Consider the following 18,856-nt stretch of genomic DNA (forward strand, 5'->3'; position numbering starts at 1 on the left):
ATGGGTTATCAGTAGACGGAGTTGGTAATTCATTAGGTATACTACGGGATCATGTTATGCCTTACAGAGGGGTAGGGTGTGACATGTTTTAGTGGTATCAGAGCAAAGTTTTTAAATTCTGTTTTCATATGTTACTTGAATATTCTTTCTTCATAGTATAACTGCTCAATATCATTGTTTGATACATACAGTACATTACATTATAAATATGCACTAACGAGAGGAAATCTCCTTGTGTTATTTGTTCAGGAGATCTAAAATCCTCGCATTGACTATGGAAGAGGGTGATCGTTCAGTCGATCAATCTATCGAGGCTGAGGTGCAAGGGGATGCCCAAGGCCTACAAAATGTCAGTGGTTCAAAGAAGACCAATTTCACAAGCATGATTTCTGCTCGATTCGCTCACAGATGGTCGCAATGTTCCAACAAATGGTCGGTAATGTGCCTACTCAAGTCCCAATACAGACACCGATGGTACAACCACGATCTCCTACTAGGCAAGATGACAAATTGATGAAGTATGGGGCTCTGAGTTTAAGACGATAGATCCTCTAGAAGCTGAACAATGGTTAGAAAGGATGGATAGGGTATTTAAGAAACTGCATTGCATGGAGGAGCTCAGATTTGAATACTCTGTATCTTTGCTACAGGGGGATGCTTATGACTGGTGGAAAACCATTCCCCACACCGTAGAACTGCAGATGCTAACATGGAATGACTTTCTCGTGGAATTGCATGAAATATGTCCCCGATGCTTATGTAGACCGTGGTTACAAGAATTCCTAAGTCCAAACAAGGGAACAGATCGATCGAGTATGAAAGAGAATTTTCCGTCTCGAGCCATTATGCAAGAAGTTTACTTTCTACCACAGGAGAGATGCAAGAGGTTTGAAACTGGCTTGAAGCCCAGTATCAGATTACAAGTAGTCGGCTTCAAACACACTAACTTCTCTGAACTTATTTCTCAAGCTCTAGAGTTAGAAAGAATTGAGTCTGAAGCTGCTCCTAAGAAAAAGAAATCAGAGAAGACAGAGAAAGAGGGAAAATCTATAGAACAGAGTTCCAGTGGTCCTACTGGAAAGAGGAAGAACTATGGGGGACATAGCAGAAGTGGCAAGAAATCTGGTAGGGGAAGATATTCAGGACAGAAACCTCCCCTATCTGGTCAGCAGAGTACCAGAGGTTCCTATCCTCCCCGCCAATGTGAAACATGTGGAAGAAATCATGGTGAGATCTGCTACAAGGCTATTGGAGCCTGTTACAACTGTGGAGGCACAGGACACTTTGCCAAGGACTGCACCAGTAGTCGCAGAGTTGGACCACCTCCTACTACTGCAGAAGGGTCAGTTCAGAGCCCTGTCACTAGAAGTTCACAACCACCCAGCAGAGGTAGAGGCAGGGGTAGAGGTAGCCAAAGAGCCAAGGCACAGTGAAACAATCAGAGCAAGACAGTGCTCCAATCAGAATGTATGCAATGAGACAGAGGGAAGAGGCCGAGACATCTGATGTTGTGGCTGGTACCTTCTCAACTTTTAATCAGAATGTGTTTGTGTTATTTGATCCGGGTTCTACCCATTCTTATGTGAGTGCTAGCATCATTGATTGCATTGCTGTTCCATGTACAAAAATGGACTTTGAGGTGCTAGTAACAAGTCCACTAGGACAGGAAGTCAGGGTTAATAGAATATATAGATATTGTCCTTTGGTGATCCAAGGACACACTTTTTTGTCTGATTTCATTGAAATGCCCTTCAAAGATTATGATATCATCTTGGGCATGGATTGGTTAGCTAGGCATCATGCCATGATTGACTGTAGGCTGAAGACAGTCACTTTTGGCCTTCCTCAGTACAGTGATGTGGTAATACATGGGGAAAGGCATTTATTGCCATCAAACATCATTTCGGCTGCACTAGCTAGAAAAATGATCAGAAAGAAGTGTGAAGCATATTTGGCACATGTGGTAGACACCCAAGTGGGGAGTCCAGCATTAAAGGACATCCCTACAGTACATGACTTTCCAGATGTGTTTCCTATGAATTGCCAGGATTACCTCCGGAAAGAGAAGTGCAGTTTGAAATTAATGTTATGCCTGGTGTGGATCCAATCTTCATAACGCCATACAGAATGGCACCAGCAGAATTAAAGGAGTTGAAGATACAACTGCAAGAATTACTTGAAAAGGGCTTCATCCGCCCTAGTGTGTCACCTTGGGGAGCACCAGTGTTGTTTGTTAAGAAGAAGGATGGTACTCTCCGCTTATGTATAGATTACCGACAGTTGAATAAGGTGACAATAAAGAACAGATATCCATTGCCTCGCATTGATGATCTGTTTGATCAGTTGAAGGGTGCAGCTATATTCTCCAAAATTGATTTGCGATCTGGTTATTATCAGTTGAAGGTGCAAGAGCAGAGTATTCCAAAAACTGCTTTCAGAACTCGGTATGGCCACTATGAGTTTCTAGTAATGCCATTCGGGTTAACAAATGCTCCAGCTGCTTTTATGGATCTGATGAACACTATCTTCAGGCCATATCTCGATCAATTTGTGGTGGTGTTTATTGATGACATTTTGATATACTCGAGGAATGCAGAAGAGCATGACAGACATCTGCGGATTGTACTGCAGACTTTAAGGGAGAAACAACTATATGCCAAATTGTCGAAATGTGAATTTTGGCTGAAAGAAATCTCCTTTTTGGGACATGTTGTGTCAGCTGAAGGGATCAAGGTAGATTCCAGCAAGGTAGAAGCTATCCTTAATTGGAAGCCGCCCAGGAATATCACAGAAATTCGCAGTTTTCTGGGTCTAGCTGGATATTACCGTCGGTTTGTGAATGGGTTTTCTATGTTATCTTCTCCACTGACCAAACTACTTCGGAAAGATGTAAAATTTCAGTGGACTGATAAATGCCAGCAAAGTTTTGATGAGTTGAAGAGGTGTTTGACTGAAGCTCCAGTCCTCACTTTGCCTACTCCGGGTAAAGAATACACAGTTTATAGTGATGCTTCTCACAATGGGCTAGGCTATGTACTGATGCAAGATCGGAATGTCATTACTTATGCATCACACCAGCTGAAACCGCATGAGAGGAATTACCCAACACATGATATGGAGTTAGCAGCTATTGTGTTTGCTCTGAAGATCTGGAGACACTATTTGTATGGGGAGAAATGCTACATTTACACAGATCACAAGAGCTTGAAGTACTTAGGCACCCAGAAGGAATTGAATTTGAGGCAGAGGAGATGGTTAGAACTCATCAAAGATTATGATTACTTAATAGACTATCAGCCAGGGAAAGCAAATGTGGTGGCTGACGCCTTAAGTCGCAAGACTATGGCAAGTCTAGGAGTTTCTCCTTTGTCCATGGTATGTGAATTGAAAGCACAGCATGCCAGTTTAGAGATTGATGATGAGGGACAGACAGTAGTTGCATGGCATGTACAGCCAGTGTTGATTGATCAGATCGTAATGGTCGCCGAGTGATGAAAATATCGAAGCTACCGAAAGAAGTTCACAGGCAAGAAACCTGAATTCTCTGTTAGAGATGATGGTTTATTGCTACATCAGGGCAGAATGTGCATTCCTAATGATGCTGAATTGAGACAGATCATTATGAAGGAAGCACATGAGTCTCTATTTGCTATGCACCCTGGTGGAACTAAAATGTACAGAGGGCTGAAAGAGCATTACTGGTGGATGGGTATGAAGAGAGATATAGCTGAATTTGTTTCCAAATGCCTAACTTGTCAGCAAGTAAAGGCAGAACATCAAGTTCCAGCTGGTTTGTTACATCCTTTGTCGATGCAGTGGAAATGAGAACGAATAACTATGGATTTTGTTACAGACTTCCAAGGACACAGAGTAGTCATGATGCAAGATGGGTTATAGTTGATGATTGACCAAGTCCGCTCACTTTTTGCCGATTGGGATGGACTATAGCACGGAAAGATTGGCCGATTGTACATATATGAGATTGTAAAATTGCATGGAGTGCCAGATCAATTGTGTCTCAGAGATCCTAGGTTCACTTCTAGATTCAGGGTAGTCTTCAGAGAGCCCTAGGAACTAGATTGAACTTCAAAGACAAAGATTCCACCCATGCATGCATGGCCACCCGAGAGGGTTATTCAGATATTGGAGGATATGCTACGGGCTTGTGTGATTGAATTTGAAGGTAGTTGGGATACACACTTGCCTTTGATTGAGTTTGCTTATAACAACAGCTACCAATCAAGCATTGGGATGCCTCCATATGAAGCATTGTATGGCAGGAAGTGCAGAACTCCCTTATGTTGGGATGAAGTAGGTGAAAGGAAGATGGTTGGACCAGAAATTGTTCAACAGACAGAGGAAAAGATCAGATTGATTAGAGATAGACTCAAGGCTGCATCAGACCGTCAGAAGTCCTATGTTGATCTGAAAAGAAGAGATATTGAATATGCAGTGGGTGATAAGGTATTCCTCAAAGTTTCTCCTTGGAAGAGGATTATGAGATTTGGCAGAAAGGGGAAACTGAGTCCTCGTTTCATCGGACCATATGAGGTTCTAGAAAGAGTGGGTCCTTTGGCATATCGGTTGGCATTACCTCCAGAGCTAGCAAGGATACACAGTGCCTTCCATGTGTTCATGTTAAGGAGGTATAGATCTGACCCATCTCATGTACTATCAGTTGAAGAGATTGAGGTAAATCCAGACCTCTCATATGAGGAAGAACCCATAAAAATTTTGGCTTATGAGGTGAAGCAGCTGAGGAACAAACAGATACACCTGGTTAAAGTGTTGTGGAACCATCATTCAGGCCAAGAAGCTACTTGGGAACGTGAAGAGGATATGAGGAGACAGCACCCACAACTGTTCAGAGACTAATACCAGGTAAAATTTCGAGACGAAATTTATATTAAGGGGGGGAGAATTGTAACACCCCTAAGTTCGATAGTGCGTTCTACTGTTCCGGTGACCAGTGTTGTCCGGACAGCTAGGATGCCTAGAACTACACTTTGTTATGAGTGAGGAGACATAAAATAATGAAATACAAGAAGAGAAAACACAAGAAAAACAAAGGAAAAATAATAGCAAAGAAATGTAACCAAGTTAAGCGAGCCGAGAACCCTAGCGATGGGTGACCGCACCGGGAAGTCACGGCGTGGACCGTTGACTAACCCTGGACTGCGGGGAACCCTAGAAAATATTTTTAGGACTTAAAGAGACCCCTATTGAAGTATAGATATCATTAGAAATATCAAAGAAAAATTAATTAATTAGTACAAAGAAAAGTGAGAAATCGAAAAATGGACAAAACCCGGTGTTACCGAAAAATCGGGAATGCAACCCGAACAGGGACATTATGGTCATGTGACATCCCGAATTGTCTTTTGACCTAAATTTCCATTAAAAATAAATAATATTACACTTGAAAAATATAATGAAAAATTAAATTGGTGGTACCTAAAGTAAATAGCAAAAATTAAGGGTTTAATGTGGAATAAATGGGAGTTAAACTTATAATATGATTAATTTGAGTAAGTAGACCACTAAGAATTATAATATGGATTAAATATATTGATTAAGTGGGCAGATTACTTCCACTAAAATTTCATTTCCTCATTTATTCATCCATTGCCGTAAGGAAGAACTCCTAAAGCCCTTCCATGGCCACCCCATTTGCATGGCTTCATTTCATCCATTTTCAAGCTAGATTTTGATTACTTGTCTTCATTAAGTTTTATCTCCACATCATAAGGAAGAGTTTGATACCAAAATCAAGAAGTTTAGTGAAGGTTTAGCGAGTCCCAACCATAGGTAAGTTTGTATTTTTGAATATTGCTTTGCTAAACTTTGTATACATGTTATGGGTGTTTGATTTGTGAAGAAAATTTTCAAGTTTGAGGAGTTCTTGATATGTCCAATTTTGGACAGCCATGGAGTTCTATATTTGATGAAGTATTCTTACATTTATTTGATGGGAAATTATGTTGAGTACGGTGATTAATGTCCTAGTAAGTTAATTCCATGTATATATGTGGTGATTGTGCAATTGGGATGGAAGTTGACGAATTGTGGGACACTTTGGCATTGTGGAGCATTTCGGCAGCTTTGGGACTCCTTAATGAATGTTTGAATTCATGGAGATATTGGATAAATTGTGATATTGAGGATTGATGAATATGTATGTAAATTGGTTGTGTAAAGTGTATGTAAGAATTAGAAATGTTTATGTATATATGTGGTTGTATTTGAACTTTATGAATTAGAGTTTTATTTGGTGTGTTGAGGATGTTTGTATTCTGCCCAAAATGATTTTAATGTGAAGTGGTAAATGATTTTGGTAATGTACCAAAACAGAATGGGGTTGAGAGGTGGATTTGTAGCAAGGTAAATGTGTAATGAATAGATGTTTAAGCAATGTAATTAAGGGCAGTGTGCATTTTAACCTATAAAACTAAATGTGTAACTCCAATTGGTATGAGACCAATTGGAGGTGAAACTAGGCACAAAATGTTCCAACTTTCATTGAGAAAGCATACCAAAATTCTACTTGCAAGGTAGCATGAAAAATGACCAATTCGGATTAAGTGCAAATAAGGCCTGAAAATTGACCAATTGGGCAGCAGTTAGTATTTAGGCCATAACTCACTCAAAATAGGTCCAATTGACCTGAAATTTTAACCATGAATAGTTAAGACCCATACCTACAAGTCTCATGAAGACACCAAAGCCCAGAAATGGCCATAAGTAAGTCAAACAGCTTGCACAAGTTCAGGTCCAAAAACTGGCCGAACCAAAGTTGACCAAATTGACCTAAAATGACCTAATTTGATGCCATTTGACCAGCAATAGTAAAATGACCATAACTTGGTCTACATAACTCAGAATGACCTAAAATTTTGCCCCGCATTCCATAAGACATAGATCTACAAGTTTGTAGTTTTGATCGAAACTCGAAAATCGAGGGAACTAGGTTGTCCGGCTAGGTCAAACTAGTATCCCGGAATCTAGCAAGTTGCAATAAAATGCACTAAACAAGGAAACGAAATTGGTAACATGTACCAACCCTAAAAGACTATCGAATGTGACATATTAGTGACACTAAAACCTAATTTACCTAGAATGCATCGAGGGTCGGTATATTAGGTGATTAAGCAAATAATAGCTTTCAGTGAATTACTTATCAAACATTATCGATAGAGACAATTTAATTTAGTACTGAAACACTTCAAATTATGTTTCTCAGTTAGTAAAGACTCAGGAAAAGGGAAGGAAACACTGAGTCCAGACCAGGAGACAGGTATCAGAGGTTTGTGCACAACAACTATTTCTTTTGAATTTTTCAATTGAAATTAATTATGACTATTTGTACATTATTGTTTTAAATTGTGAAAATGTGTTTGAATGGATATTTATCGCTTGAAAAGCATTGTAAATAGTTTGAAATTGTGAGAAATTGTTTGAATGATATTGATGGATACTTATTGATTGAAAAGCATTGGAAAGGGTTTGAAACCACAGCTATCATGTATATTGCTTGTATTCCTCGCTAGCTTGTCTAGTGGGACGAATTGAATTCCCTCTCTGGCTGAAGTGTTGAGGTGTGTGCCTGTTGAGGACGAATTGGATGAGTACTCATATTTTTGCTAGCTAGCTATGTTATTCCTCATTAGTCATTGACTTCTGGGACAAATTGAACACCTCATTAGCCATCGGCTTTTGGGACAAATTGAACTTTGGAACATGATTAAGCTGTGTGTGATTTATTGATTGTATTATGAGATTGTGAAATGGAGTTAAATCCTTATTGACATTCACTGTCTTTTGAAGTTAAATATATTTTGATCTCTGAGATTTATTGTGATATTGTGTTAAATTCGTTCTGACACTCATTGTCTTGAATTTAACTATGATTTTACATATCCATCATTTAAATGATTTATGAATTGTGATTTAAAGTTGTATTTGGTTAATGTTGTGCACCACTGAGACATTTTCTCAAATGATAGCTTTTATTCTTTATCGCAGGTAGACAGACAGATAGGGCAGCAGACTAGGCTGCTAGTACCTCCAGCGAGAGATTACCGGGTATAATGAGTATACCACATTTTGTATTTGTACTGTAATGTATGTTCATTGTATGTACATATTGTTTTTGGTTTTGAGCAGTTGTAAATTCAAATTGTACCTTGAAGTTGTAAAATAATTATGAGTTATTTTGGCTTGTAAAAATTGTATTATATTGCTTTTATCTCAGTCTTTGAAAAATCACTGTGGATTTGAGTTGAGAAATATGTTATGTTGAGAAATATGTTGGAGTTGAGATTTGGAAATATATTGAAGTGCTTTTTACAGGTTTTCTGAAGAACTGTTTTATCAAAAATACAGATGGCACTCTGCCAAAATTTTTACAGAAATTCCAAATAATTCAAATATGTTAGTTCTATCACTTCAGTTCAAAAAGGTTTTTAACACCTGTAAATAGTGCTCACCACTGTAAAAGAAGTAAGAAAAGTTTTTAAAATCCCTTGTAGTGTATTTAATGGGTTATCAGTAGACGGAGTTGGTAATTCATTAGGTATACTACGGGATCATGTTATGCCTTACAGAGGGGTAGGGTGTGACAAAAAGTCAACTTTAGGTGTCAATTGACGAAAATGCCTCTCTTTGGGTTGCATGTCCGATTTTTTGGTACTACCGATTAACTCCTTGACCCGCCGAATTCTTAAATTTTTGTTTTCATTTGTACTGACTTACTAATTTTTCTTTGACATTTTTAATGTCAATTACACCTCATTAGACCTTTAATTAGGTCCCAAAAATATTTCTCAGGGTTCCCCGCAGTCCAGGGGTAGTCAACGGTCTTCGCCGTAACTTCCTTGTGCGGTCACCCATCGCTATGATTCCAGCTCATTTAACCTAGTTAAATTTCATCTCTTTTATTTTTCTTATCATGTATTTCATCATTTTATGTCTCCTTAATAACATTTAAGTATAGTTTTCGACATCCTAGCTGTCTGGATAGACACCGGTCACCAGAACAATAGAATGCATAGGCTACTTAATATAGGGGTGTCACAAGTTGCTCTAATTCTATGTGTAGATACTTTGAATAGTTGCTAGAAATAATATCATAAAACTTGGAACCCAGAAGCAAGGCACCCTAAATAGTTCGGATTAAAAAGAGTATAACTCACTCTAGGAAACTCTAAATGAGGTGATTCTTGATTTGTTGAAAAGCTAAGATGTAAAGAAATAACTTTCATGAAGAACAAAATAACAAATTCTGATTGTAATTTGTTCAAATTTGGGCTTCAAGAACAGCCCAGAACCTTATCTGTGATTAGTAAAGTAGTAATCTGAACCTATCATGTTTACTTAGATATAACTCACTGTATATAATTCCAAATGAGGTAAATTTTACGTTGTTGGAAAGTTAAGACATAGAGGAACAATTTTCATGAAGACCATGATGCTAAATTATGACTGTAACCTATCCAAATTTGCTTAACAAAATGAGTCCAGAAATCTACCTGGATTCTGGGAGTGACCTGAAAACTCGAAATTGGTCATCGGAATAGTTTTGACAAAATGGCCATAACTTAAGCTATACAAAAGCATAGTGAATGATTCTAAAGCCAAAACAAATATAAGACACAGATCTACAATTTTTATGAAGAAGGTATAGCCTAATTCCTGCTATACCTTAGCCAAATTTATTAAGGAAGTTAAGGTATAAAATCTGGAATTTATGAAATGTAAGTATAATTGTTTAAAATGTGAATTGTGATTAATGCTAATGGCATGCTAAGCATAAATGGCATGTGAAATTGTGTTTGGGACCTATGTTCCCGTGATGAATGAGATGATGATGGAATGATGAAATAATGAGAACCTTGAATTGCTAATGATAATAAACTAGCCCAATTATGCCTAGATAGTAGTGAATGGGTTGGATGGATTGGCATGCCATGAAGGGATGAGATTAGCAGTACTACCCATGGCTTCTATGCCCGGATACCATTGGCAGGCATCGAGTGTCCGATATGATTATCCCTTATTCATGATTGCTTTGAATAATCATTGGCAGGCACCGAGTGTCCAATATGATTATTCCCATGAATTTTATGTCTAATTATATTGCATGTCCAGTAGGCCCCAATGTATCCGACGGTATGACAGCCTGAGGCACCGAGTGTCTAGTGCTAGTAAAACTCGCGTGTCCAGTCCGAACAGTTCTGTTAAAGGTTACTTTGGGCACCAAAATAAACAAAGAAAATTTGAATGTGGAGATAAAGAAAAGGAAAGATCCTATGAAAATAAATATTTCTAAAGATCGTGAAAATATGAAAATATGAGAAAACGAGAGAAAAATATTGTGAAAGGCATCCAAGATAGTTACATAGTTAAACTAATGAAGTGACTGCAAAATTTTGATATTATAAATTCTATAATCTTTTTAAATGATTTATGAATATTTAAATGTGCATTTTCCTTATTTCATACAAGCATAAAAATTTATTTTTGTTGTATATTATACTTTTATTATGTATATTGTACTTTTATTACATTATTACACCACTAAGCGAAAATGCTTAGAGCGATGGTTTCTCCTCGCGCAGGTCCAAACAATAGGACCCAGTAAACTTTGGACTGATCTGCAGTAGTGGTCATTGTCACCTCTACACATCATTCTAGTAGAGATCATTGGCCCATAATAGTGCAAGATCATATGTATTGTAATTAAACACAAAGTTTGTAATTAAATTTTGAATGTATGATAAATGTGAACATTATATAAATGAATGTAAAGAAGGAAATTTATATATAGAAATGGATGTGAATAGAAAAGAAAATATGAATTGTGATGTTGAAATTGTTATATATTTGAGACTTTCTAATATCAATGATTTGAACAGGACTATTCTTTAACAAGTAAAATCTTAATAATGTGGGAAAACTCTTGCAGTTTTCATTTATAATTTACTCGATTAAATTATGATGGAATTAAATTGATCAATAATTGAATAAGCTAAGATTAGGTGCTTTGGCATAAAATGTGGCATTCTTTTTGCTCGGCTACACTGTAAATCGAGTGAGGGAGTGTTACATGTGGTATATGGGGAATAAGTCAATGCTTAAGGGTCAGAGTTTCTTGAATCAATTGATTGTAAATAGTGTTGATCATATTTTATCATATTAAGGTTCAATCTGCAAATCTTATGGATAGTTGATTGGCTTATGTTCCTATTGTTGCTGGTCCAGTATGGCACCCTCCTTCGTTGGGTTTTGTTAAAATAAATGTTGATGTGAGCTTGTCTGGTTTCGATAAGGTAAGTGTTGGAGTGGTTTTTCTGGGACCATGAAGGAGTTTGTTATGGCTTGTGGTTTTAAACAATTTCAAGGCTTATTTGATTCGCATGTTGTAGAGACCATGGCTATCTTGACTGGTTTGCAATGGGCTTTTATTTATCTTTCCATCAAATTGTAGTTGAGTCGAAATGTAAGTATGTCACACCTTACCCCTCCGTAAGGCATAACATGATCCCGTAGAATACTTAATGAACTACCGAACTTCACCTACCGATAACTCATTAAGTACCCTACAAGGGATTTTGAAATGATTTTCTTACATTTTGGAAGTGGTGAGCATTTTAGTGAGAATTAAAAACCATTTATTCAAAGCTTAAATACTAGTAAAAAATTTTGTCTTTTTTAAGTTTTGCCGCAAATTTTATAAAAATTTTGACAGAGCTCCATTTGAAATTGGAGAAAACAGTTCTTCAAATACCTAAAAAAAAAACACTTCCAAAAATTATTTCACAACTCCCAACCTTCAATAACTCAATCAACTCAGTTCAACACACTTCAAAATAATTTCACAATACAATTCAAGACTTATCATCTCAAAATATTTAATATCTCCAATCACAAAGCATAAAGTAAGAAATTCATAAGTATAAATATTAATTCACAGAAGGAAATCCAAAAAAATATTATTACAATTTATTTACAACTGCTCAACTTTTAGTGATACATACAACATTTCTATATTTACATCAAAATTATCTACAAGGGTATAAAATAATACCCGTACAAAAGATTGGTGTGATCTTCAACTCAGAGTGACTCACTCTGCTTTTTCCTTGCTCTTATCTGCGACAGCAAAATAAGCTATCGCTGAGTATAAAAATACTCAGTGGTGCACAATAAAAATTTAAAATGCAATAAATAAATCATTCATTGCCAAACACAATTTAAATGTTTCTCAATCACATTTCACAAATATTAAAGTTCATAATAACATCATTTTGTCAAATAATCTATTAAACACAGTTTAGTCAAACAATTTCATAAACACAGTGTTGTCAAAGTCATACACAACTTAAGCCATGACACAAAATTTCCGATCAATGCCGCGTTGCACAACACGACAAAGCAATCTCAACCCCAGTAATCGAAATCAATGAGGGAGGTGGCTAGCTAGCTAATGAGTACTCATCCGATCTACAACCTCAACTGGCAAGCCAGAGAGGGAGGAAAATAAACGATCTCAACCCCGTAAATGGAGGAGGAATAATAAGTAACTGTCACGCTAAGTGTGAATCAAAAATTCATTTCAAACATTTCATTCAAATATTGCATACAAAAATCAAATCAATTTCCAAAGTCACAATTTGATCACAAGGTGGCAACACAAAAGTTCATAAATTCATAATGCGTACTAAATCAATTTTTCAAGGATAAAATGCTTAAATAGGGTTTATTGTGCACAAACCTGATTGGAGTCGCCTCTAGGCCTTGACTCAGTCTTTCAGGGCTTCCAAGTCTTTTTCAGCTGAAACACATAATTTCACAGTGTCTCAGTACCATAACTTAGCATAAATCCAAAAATAAATTTCACTTTATTTTAACTAACTCTATTGCGATAAATTCGACGTTCTCGAAGTTTTTGTGTTTCGAGTTACTATTCACTATACTATTCAAGTCAAATTGTTGAATTTTTAAGGCTTAATAGGTATGGAAACTCCAACTTCACCCACATACCAAATTTTGGTCATTAAACTTGTTGGTTTTGGTCATTTTCTCAAAGCTTAGGTCATTTTGGCAAAATTGCCAATTTTCGGTTTTGGTGCTCCGAAGTTGCACTGTTCCATTGGTCAATCTATTGTTGGAATTTGGCAAAACTTCCTTCATAGAAAATGTTCCTTATTGTCTTAAGTGTATTCTCATTTTTGGATCACCCTAATCGGAGTTTTGTAGCTCAAGTTATAGCTAAAATACAGTTACTGTTTACGTGCACTGTTCATACTGCAACTATGGTTCTGGCAGGTTTTTTATCCAACTTTGTTCAGTAATTTGATTAAGTTAAGTTCATAATTTGGTCTAACTTTCTTCATATGAAATTTTCTACTATGTCTTAGGTTTCCATCGGTTTAAGAATCACCTAAATCAGAGTTTTCTAGAGAGAGTTATAGCCATTCAAACATTACTGCTCAAATGGTAATCCTGCAGTTTTGCAGGTACAGTAACTCAACTTTGCTCAATAATTTGAATGGGTTAATGGCATAACTTGGGTTGGTGTTCTTCATGAAAGTTTTAGATCTATATCTTATCTAATTGCTGGTAAAATTTCAGGTCAATTTGACCTGTCTAGCTTGAGTTATGACCAAATGAATAATTACTGTTCATTTGATTAGTTTGGTGCAGTGGCAGCCTGCTCTCATTTCACTTTGGTCAATTGTTTCACTAAGTTTTGGTCAGTTTTTGGGCATGGTTCCTCAATAAAAATTGTGCCCTTTTATGTCTATTTTCATCCCCAATTGGTGCCGTATCAATTGGACTTGTAAAATTTGAGTTTTGGTCCTTCAAAGTTGGCTTGGTCATGCTGCATTGCCCTATGAATTTGATTTCCATTCTAACAATTCCCACACATTTCCTTTGGTCATTATTGACCATTTTTCAGTCCACAATTGGTCAAAGATATCATTTATGCATTTCTCCAAAATTTGCCTCAAAACCCTAATCTCACTACTTTGTTGCAATTAATCACATTTAAGAATTTCAACTTAACCATTCAACTAATTAAAGCTTTTAAACTCATTCTAATGCATCAAACCTCAATTACATGTTCAATTCTATCAAATCCATCAAACCCTAAACCCCATCAAGTTGGCTGAATTTCCCTTTTTCCCTCAACACAATATTTCTTTCCTTTTTTCATTAAATTTTCACTTGCTCAACATCATTTTCATAAGTATAAATTAATTTAAGTTAGGAAAGGGAGACTTACCTTTGATGAAGCTTTTCCCAACTTCAATCTCTTCACTTTTTCTTTCTTTCTTTGCTTCTAAGTTCTTAACCAAGGTCTAATATCAAGATTTGGTGTTGGGAATTATGAAGAAAATTTAGGGTTTTATGAGCTTCAAATATTCATCAATGAAGGATTTTTGAGAGAAATGGTGAGAGAGAGGGACGGTTGGACATGGGGAGGAAGAAAGTGATTTTTTTCTTTTTAATTGTTAGTAATTATCCCCTTTTAGAAGACCAAAAATCCCAATTTAATAAAATAAATTAATTAATCCTTTATGACATCATGCATGATGTCATCATCTTTGACTTTTCCATCTTCTTTTTTTTTCTATTTATTTTTTTCTATTAGTTCTTTAATTTAATTCTCGATTCCGAAATTTTCTTTTCTCTGATTTTATTTGACAGTTAGGTCAGGAGTCAGGTCTCGAGGTCAATTGACCAAATTGCCCCTCGCCGGTTCATCCCGGTTTGCAAATAATTCCATATTTCTTCCGGCTCCCTGACCTAATTATTTGACTGACTTAACAGTTCTTTTTCATGATTTTCTTTTTTCCACTGTGTTCATAAGGGTCCTAAGGACCGCAGCGTCACTTTTTACGGTTCGAAATTTGAGTTTAAAACAACCGCGATCGTTCGAGGAGGTCACTCATCGCTGTGACTCTCGGCTCGTTTAACCTCTTATGTTCTGTTTTTCTTATTTATAGTTAAGTAATTAAACATTACTAATTATTTGTGTTTATGGCTTCTCAAGTTGTCTTAAGTGTGGTCCTAATCCCATTAATTGTCCGGATCGACACTGGTCACCGGAACAGTGAAATATACCAGGCTATACAAATAGGGGTGTTACAATTCTCCCCCCCTTAAAATAAATTTCGTCTCGAAATTTTACCTGGTATCAATTTCTGAATAGCTGTGGGTGTTGTCTCCTCATGTCCTCCTCTCGTTCCCAAGTAGCTTCTTGGCCCGAATGATGGTTCCACAGCACTTTTACTAATGGTATCTGCTTATTCCGTAGCTGCTTCACCTCATAAGCCAGAATCTTTATGGGTTCTTCTTTATATGTGAGGTCTGGATTCACTTCTATTTCTTCTATTGGCAGTACATGAGATGGGTCTGATCGATACCTCCTCAACATCGACACATGGAAGACGTTATGTACCTTCTCTAACTCTAGAGGTAGTGCCAAACGATAAGCCAAAGGACCCACTCTTTCCAATACCTCATATGGCCCGATAAAACGAGGACTTAGTTTCCCCTTCCTGCAAAATCTCATAATCCTCTTCCAAGGAGAAACCTTGAGGAAAACTTTCTCACCCACTACATACTCAATATCCCTTCTTTTCAAATCAACATAGGACTTTTGACGGTTTGATGCAGATTTAAGTCGATCTCTGATCACCCTGATTTTCTCTTCAGTCTGTTGAACAATTTCGGGTCCAATCATTTTTCTTTCACCCACGTCATCCCAACACAACGGGGTTCTACATTTTCTGCCATACAAAGCTTCATATAGAGGCATCCCAATGCTTGATTGGTAGCTGTTGTTGTAAGCAAACTCAATCAAAGGCAAGTGTGTATCCCAACTACCCTCAAACTCAATCACACAAGCTCGTAGCATGTCCTTTAAGATCTGAATTACCCTCTCGGTGGCCATGCATGCGTGGGTGGAATGCGATCTTTGAAGTTCAATCTAGTTCCTAGGGCTCTCTGAAGACTACCCCAGAATCTAGAAGTGAACCTAGGATCTCTGTCTGATACAATGGATACTGGCACTCCATGAAGTCTCACAATCTCATCGATGTACAACCTAGCCAATCTGTCTAAATTATAGTCCATTCGGACTGGCAGAAAATGAGCAGACTTAGTCAGTCTGTCAACAATGACCCATACTGCATCATGACTCTTCTATGTCCTCAGAAGTCCTATTACAAAATCCATCGTTATTCTTTATTTCCATTCTGGCACTGACAGTGGATGTAATAACCCAGTTGGTACTTGATGCTCTGCCTTTACTTGCTGACAAGTTAGGCATTTGGATACAAACTCTGCCACATCTCTCTTCATACCCATCCACCAGTAATGCTCTTTTAGCCCTCTATACATTTTTGTACCACTAGGGTGCATAGCAAAAGGAGACTCATGTGCTTCCTTCAAAATGATCTGCCTCAAATTAACACACATTTTGCCTTGGTGTAGCAGTAAACCATCATCTCTGATTGAGAACTCTAGTTTCTTACCCTGCTGGACTTCTTCCATCAGCTTCTGATACTTCTTATCATTCTGAGCAGCCATTCTAATCTGTTCAGTCAACACTGGCTGTACATGCCATGCAACTGCTGTCTGCTCCTCATCATTAATCTCTAAACTGGCATGTAATGATCTCAACTCATGTATCAAAGACAAAGGAGTAACTTGTAGACTTGCCATAGTCTTGCAACTTAGGGCATTAGCCACAACATTAGCTTTCCCTGGCTGATAGTCTATCAGACAATTATAGTCTTTTATCAACTCTAACCATCTCCTCTGTCTCAAATTCAACTCTTTTTGGGTGCCCAAATACTTCAAACTCTTATGATCTGTGTAGATGTAGCACTTCTCCCCATACAAATAATGTCTCCAGATCTTAAGAGCAAACACAATAGCTGCAAGCTCCAAATCATGTGTTGGATAATTCCTCTCATGCGGTTTTAGTTGGCGTGATGCATAGGTAATGACATTTCGATCTTGCATCAACACACAACCTAACCCATTGTGAGAAGCATCGCTGTAAACTGTATATTCTTTACCTGGTATAGGTAAAGTCAAGACTGGAGCCTCAGTCAAACATCTTTTCAATTCATCAAAACTTTGCTGGCATTTGTCCGTCCACTGAAATTTCACATCCTTTCTAAGCAGCTTGGTCAATGGAGATGCCAACATGGAGAATTCCTTCACAAATCGACGGTAGTATCCCGCTAACCCCAGAAAACTGCGAATCTCCGTGACATTTCTGGGTGGCTTCCAATTAAGGACAGCTTCAATCTTGCTAGGATCTACCTTAATACCCTCTGCTGATACTATGTGCCCCAAAAAGGATATCTTCTTCAGCCAAAATTCACATTTCGATAATTTGGCGTATAGCTGTTTCTCTCTCAAAGTTTGCAGTACAATCCGCAGATGTCTATCATGCTCTTCTGCATTCCTCGAATAGACCAATATATCATCGATAAATACCATAACAAACTGATCGAGGTATGGTCTGAAAGTAGTGTTCATCAGATCCATAAAAGCAGCCGGAGCATTAGTTAACCCGAATGGCATGACCAAGAACTCATAATGGCCATAGCGGGTTCTAAAGGCAGTTTTAGGAATACTCTGCTCTTGTACTTTCAGCTGATAATAGCCTGATCTCAAGTCAATTTTAGAGAACACAGCTGCACCCCTCAACTGATCAAATAAGTCATCAATGCGGGGCAATGGGTATCTGTTCTTTATTGTCACCTTATTCCACTGTCGATAGTCAATGCATAACTGGAGAGTGCCATCCTTCTTCTTTACAAACAATACTGGCACTCCCCAAGGTGACACACTAGGGCGGATAAAGCCCTTGTCAAGCAACTCTTGCAATTGTACTTTTAACTCTTTTAATTTTGCTGGTGCCATTCTATATGGTGTTATGGAGATTGGGTCCACACCAGGCATAACATCAATTTCAAACTGCACTTCTCTTTCTGGAGGTAATCCTGACAATTCTTCAGGAAATACATCCGGAAAGTCACATACAGTAGGAATGTCCCTCAATGCTGGACTCCCCACTTGGGTGTCTATCACATGTGCCAAATACGCCTCACATCATTTTCTAATCATTTTTCTGGCTAGTGCTGCTGAAATGATGTTTGAAGGCAAAAACTGCCTCTCCCCATGTATTACTACATCACCATACTGAGGAAGACCAAAAGTGACTGTCTTTAGTCTACAGTCAATCATCGCATGATGCCTGGCTAACCAATCCATGCCCAAGATAATGTCATAATCTCTGAAGGGCATTTCAATTAAATCAGACTGGAAGGTGTGTCCTTGGATCACCAAAGGACAATCCCTATTTAGCCTATTTACCCTGACCTCCTGGCCTAATGGACTAGTTACTAGCACATCATAGTCCATTAGTACACACTGAATAGCAGTAGAATACATCACACTAGCACTAACATACGAATGTGTGGAGCCAGGATCAAATAACACATACACATATTGGTCAAGGATGGAGAAAATACCAGCTACTACATCTGATGTTTCGGCTTCCTCCCTCTGACGCATAGTATACACTCGGTAGTGCGCCATCGGATCTTGGTGGTTAACGGTGCTCGACTTCGGGAGTGCTACCAGGACCCCTACCTCTGCCTCTACCTCTAGCAGCTGACGGTGACCCTCTAGGTGCAGAGACTTGGGTTGATCCTTCCGATGTAGCAAAAGATCCAGGCCGGCGTGGACTAGTGCAATCCTTCGCGAAATGTCTGCTCCCTCCACAGTTAAAACATGCGCCAGTAGCTTTGAAATAAACCTCGCCATG

Source organism: Hevea brasiliensis, chromosome 3, assembly GCF_030052815.1.
Source record: "Hevea brasiliensis isolate MT/VB/25A 57/8 chromosome 3, ASM3005281v1, whole genome shotgun sequence".
Taxonomy (NCBI): Eukaryota; Viridiplantae; Streptophyta; class Magnoliopsida; order Malpighiales; family Euphorbiaceae; genus Hevea; species Hevea brasiliensis.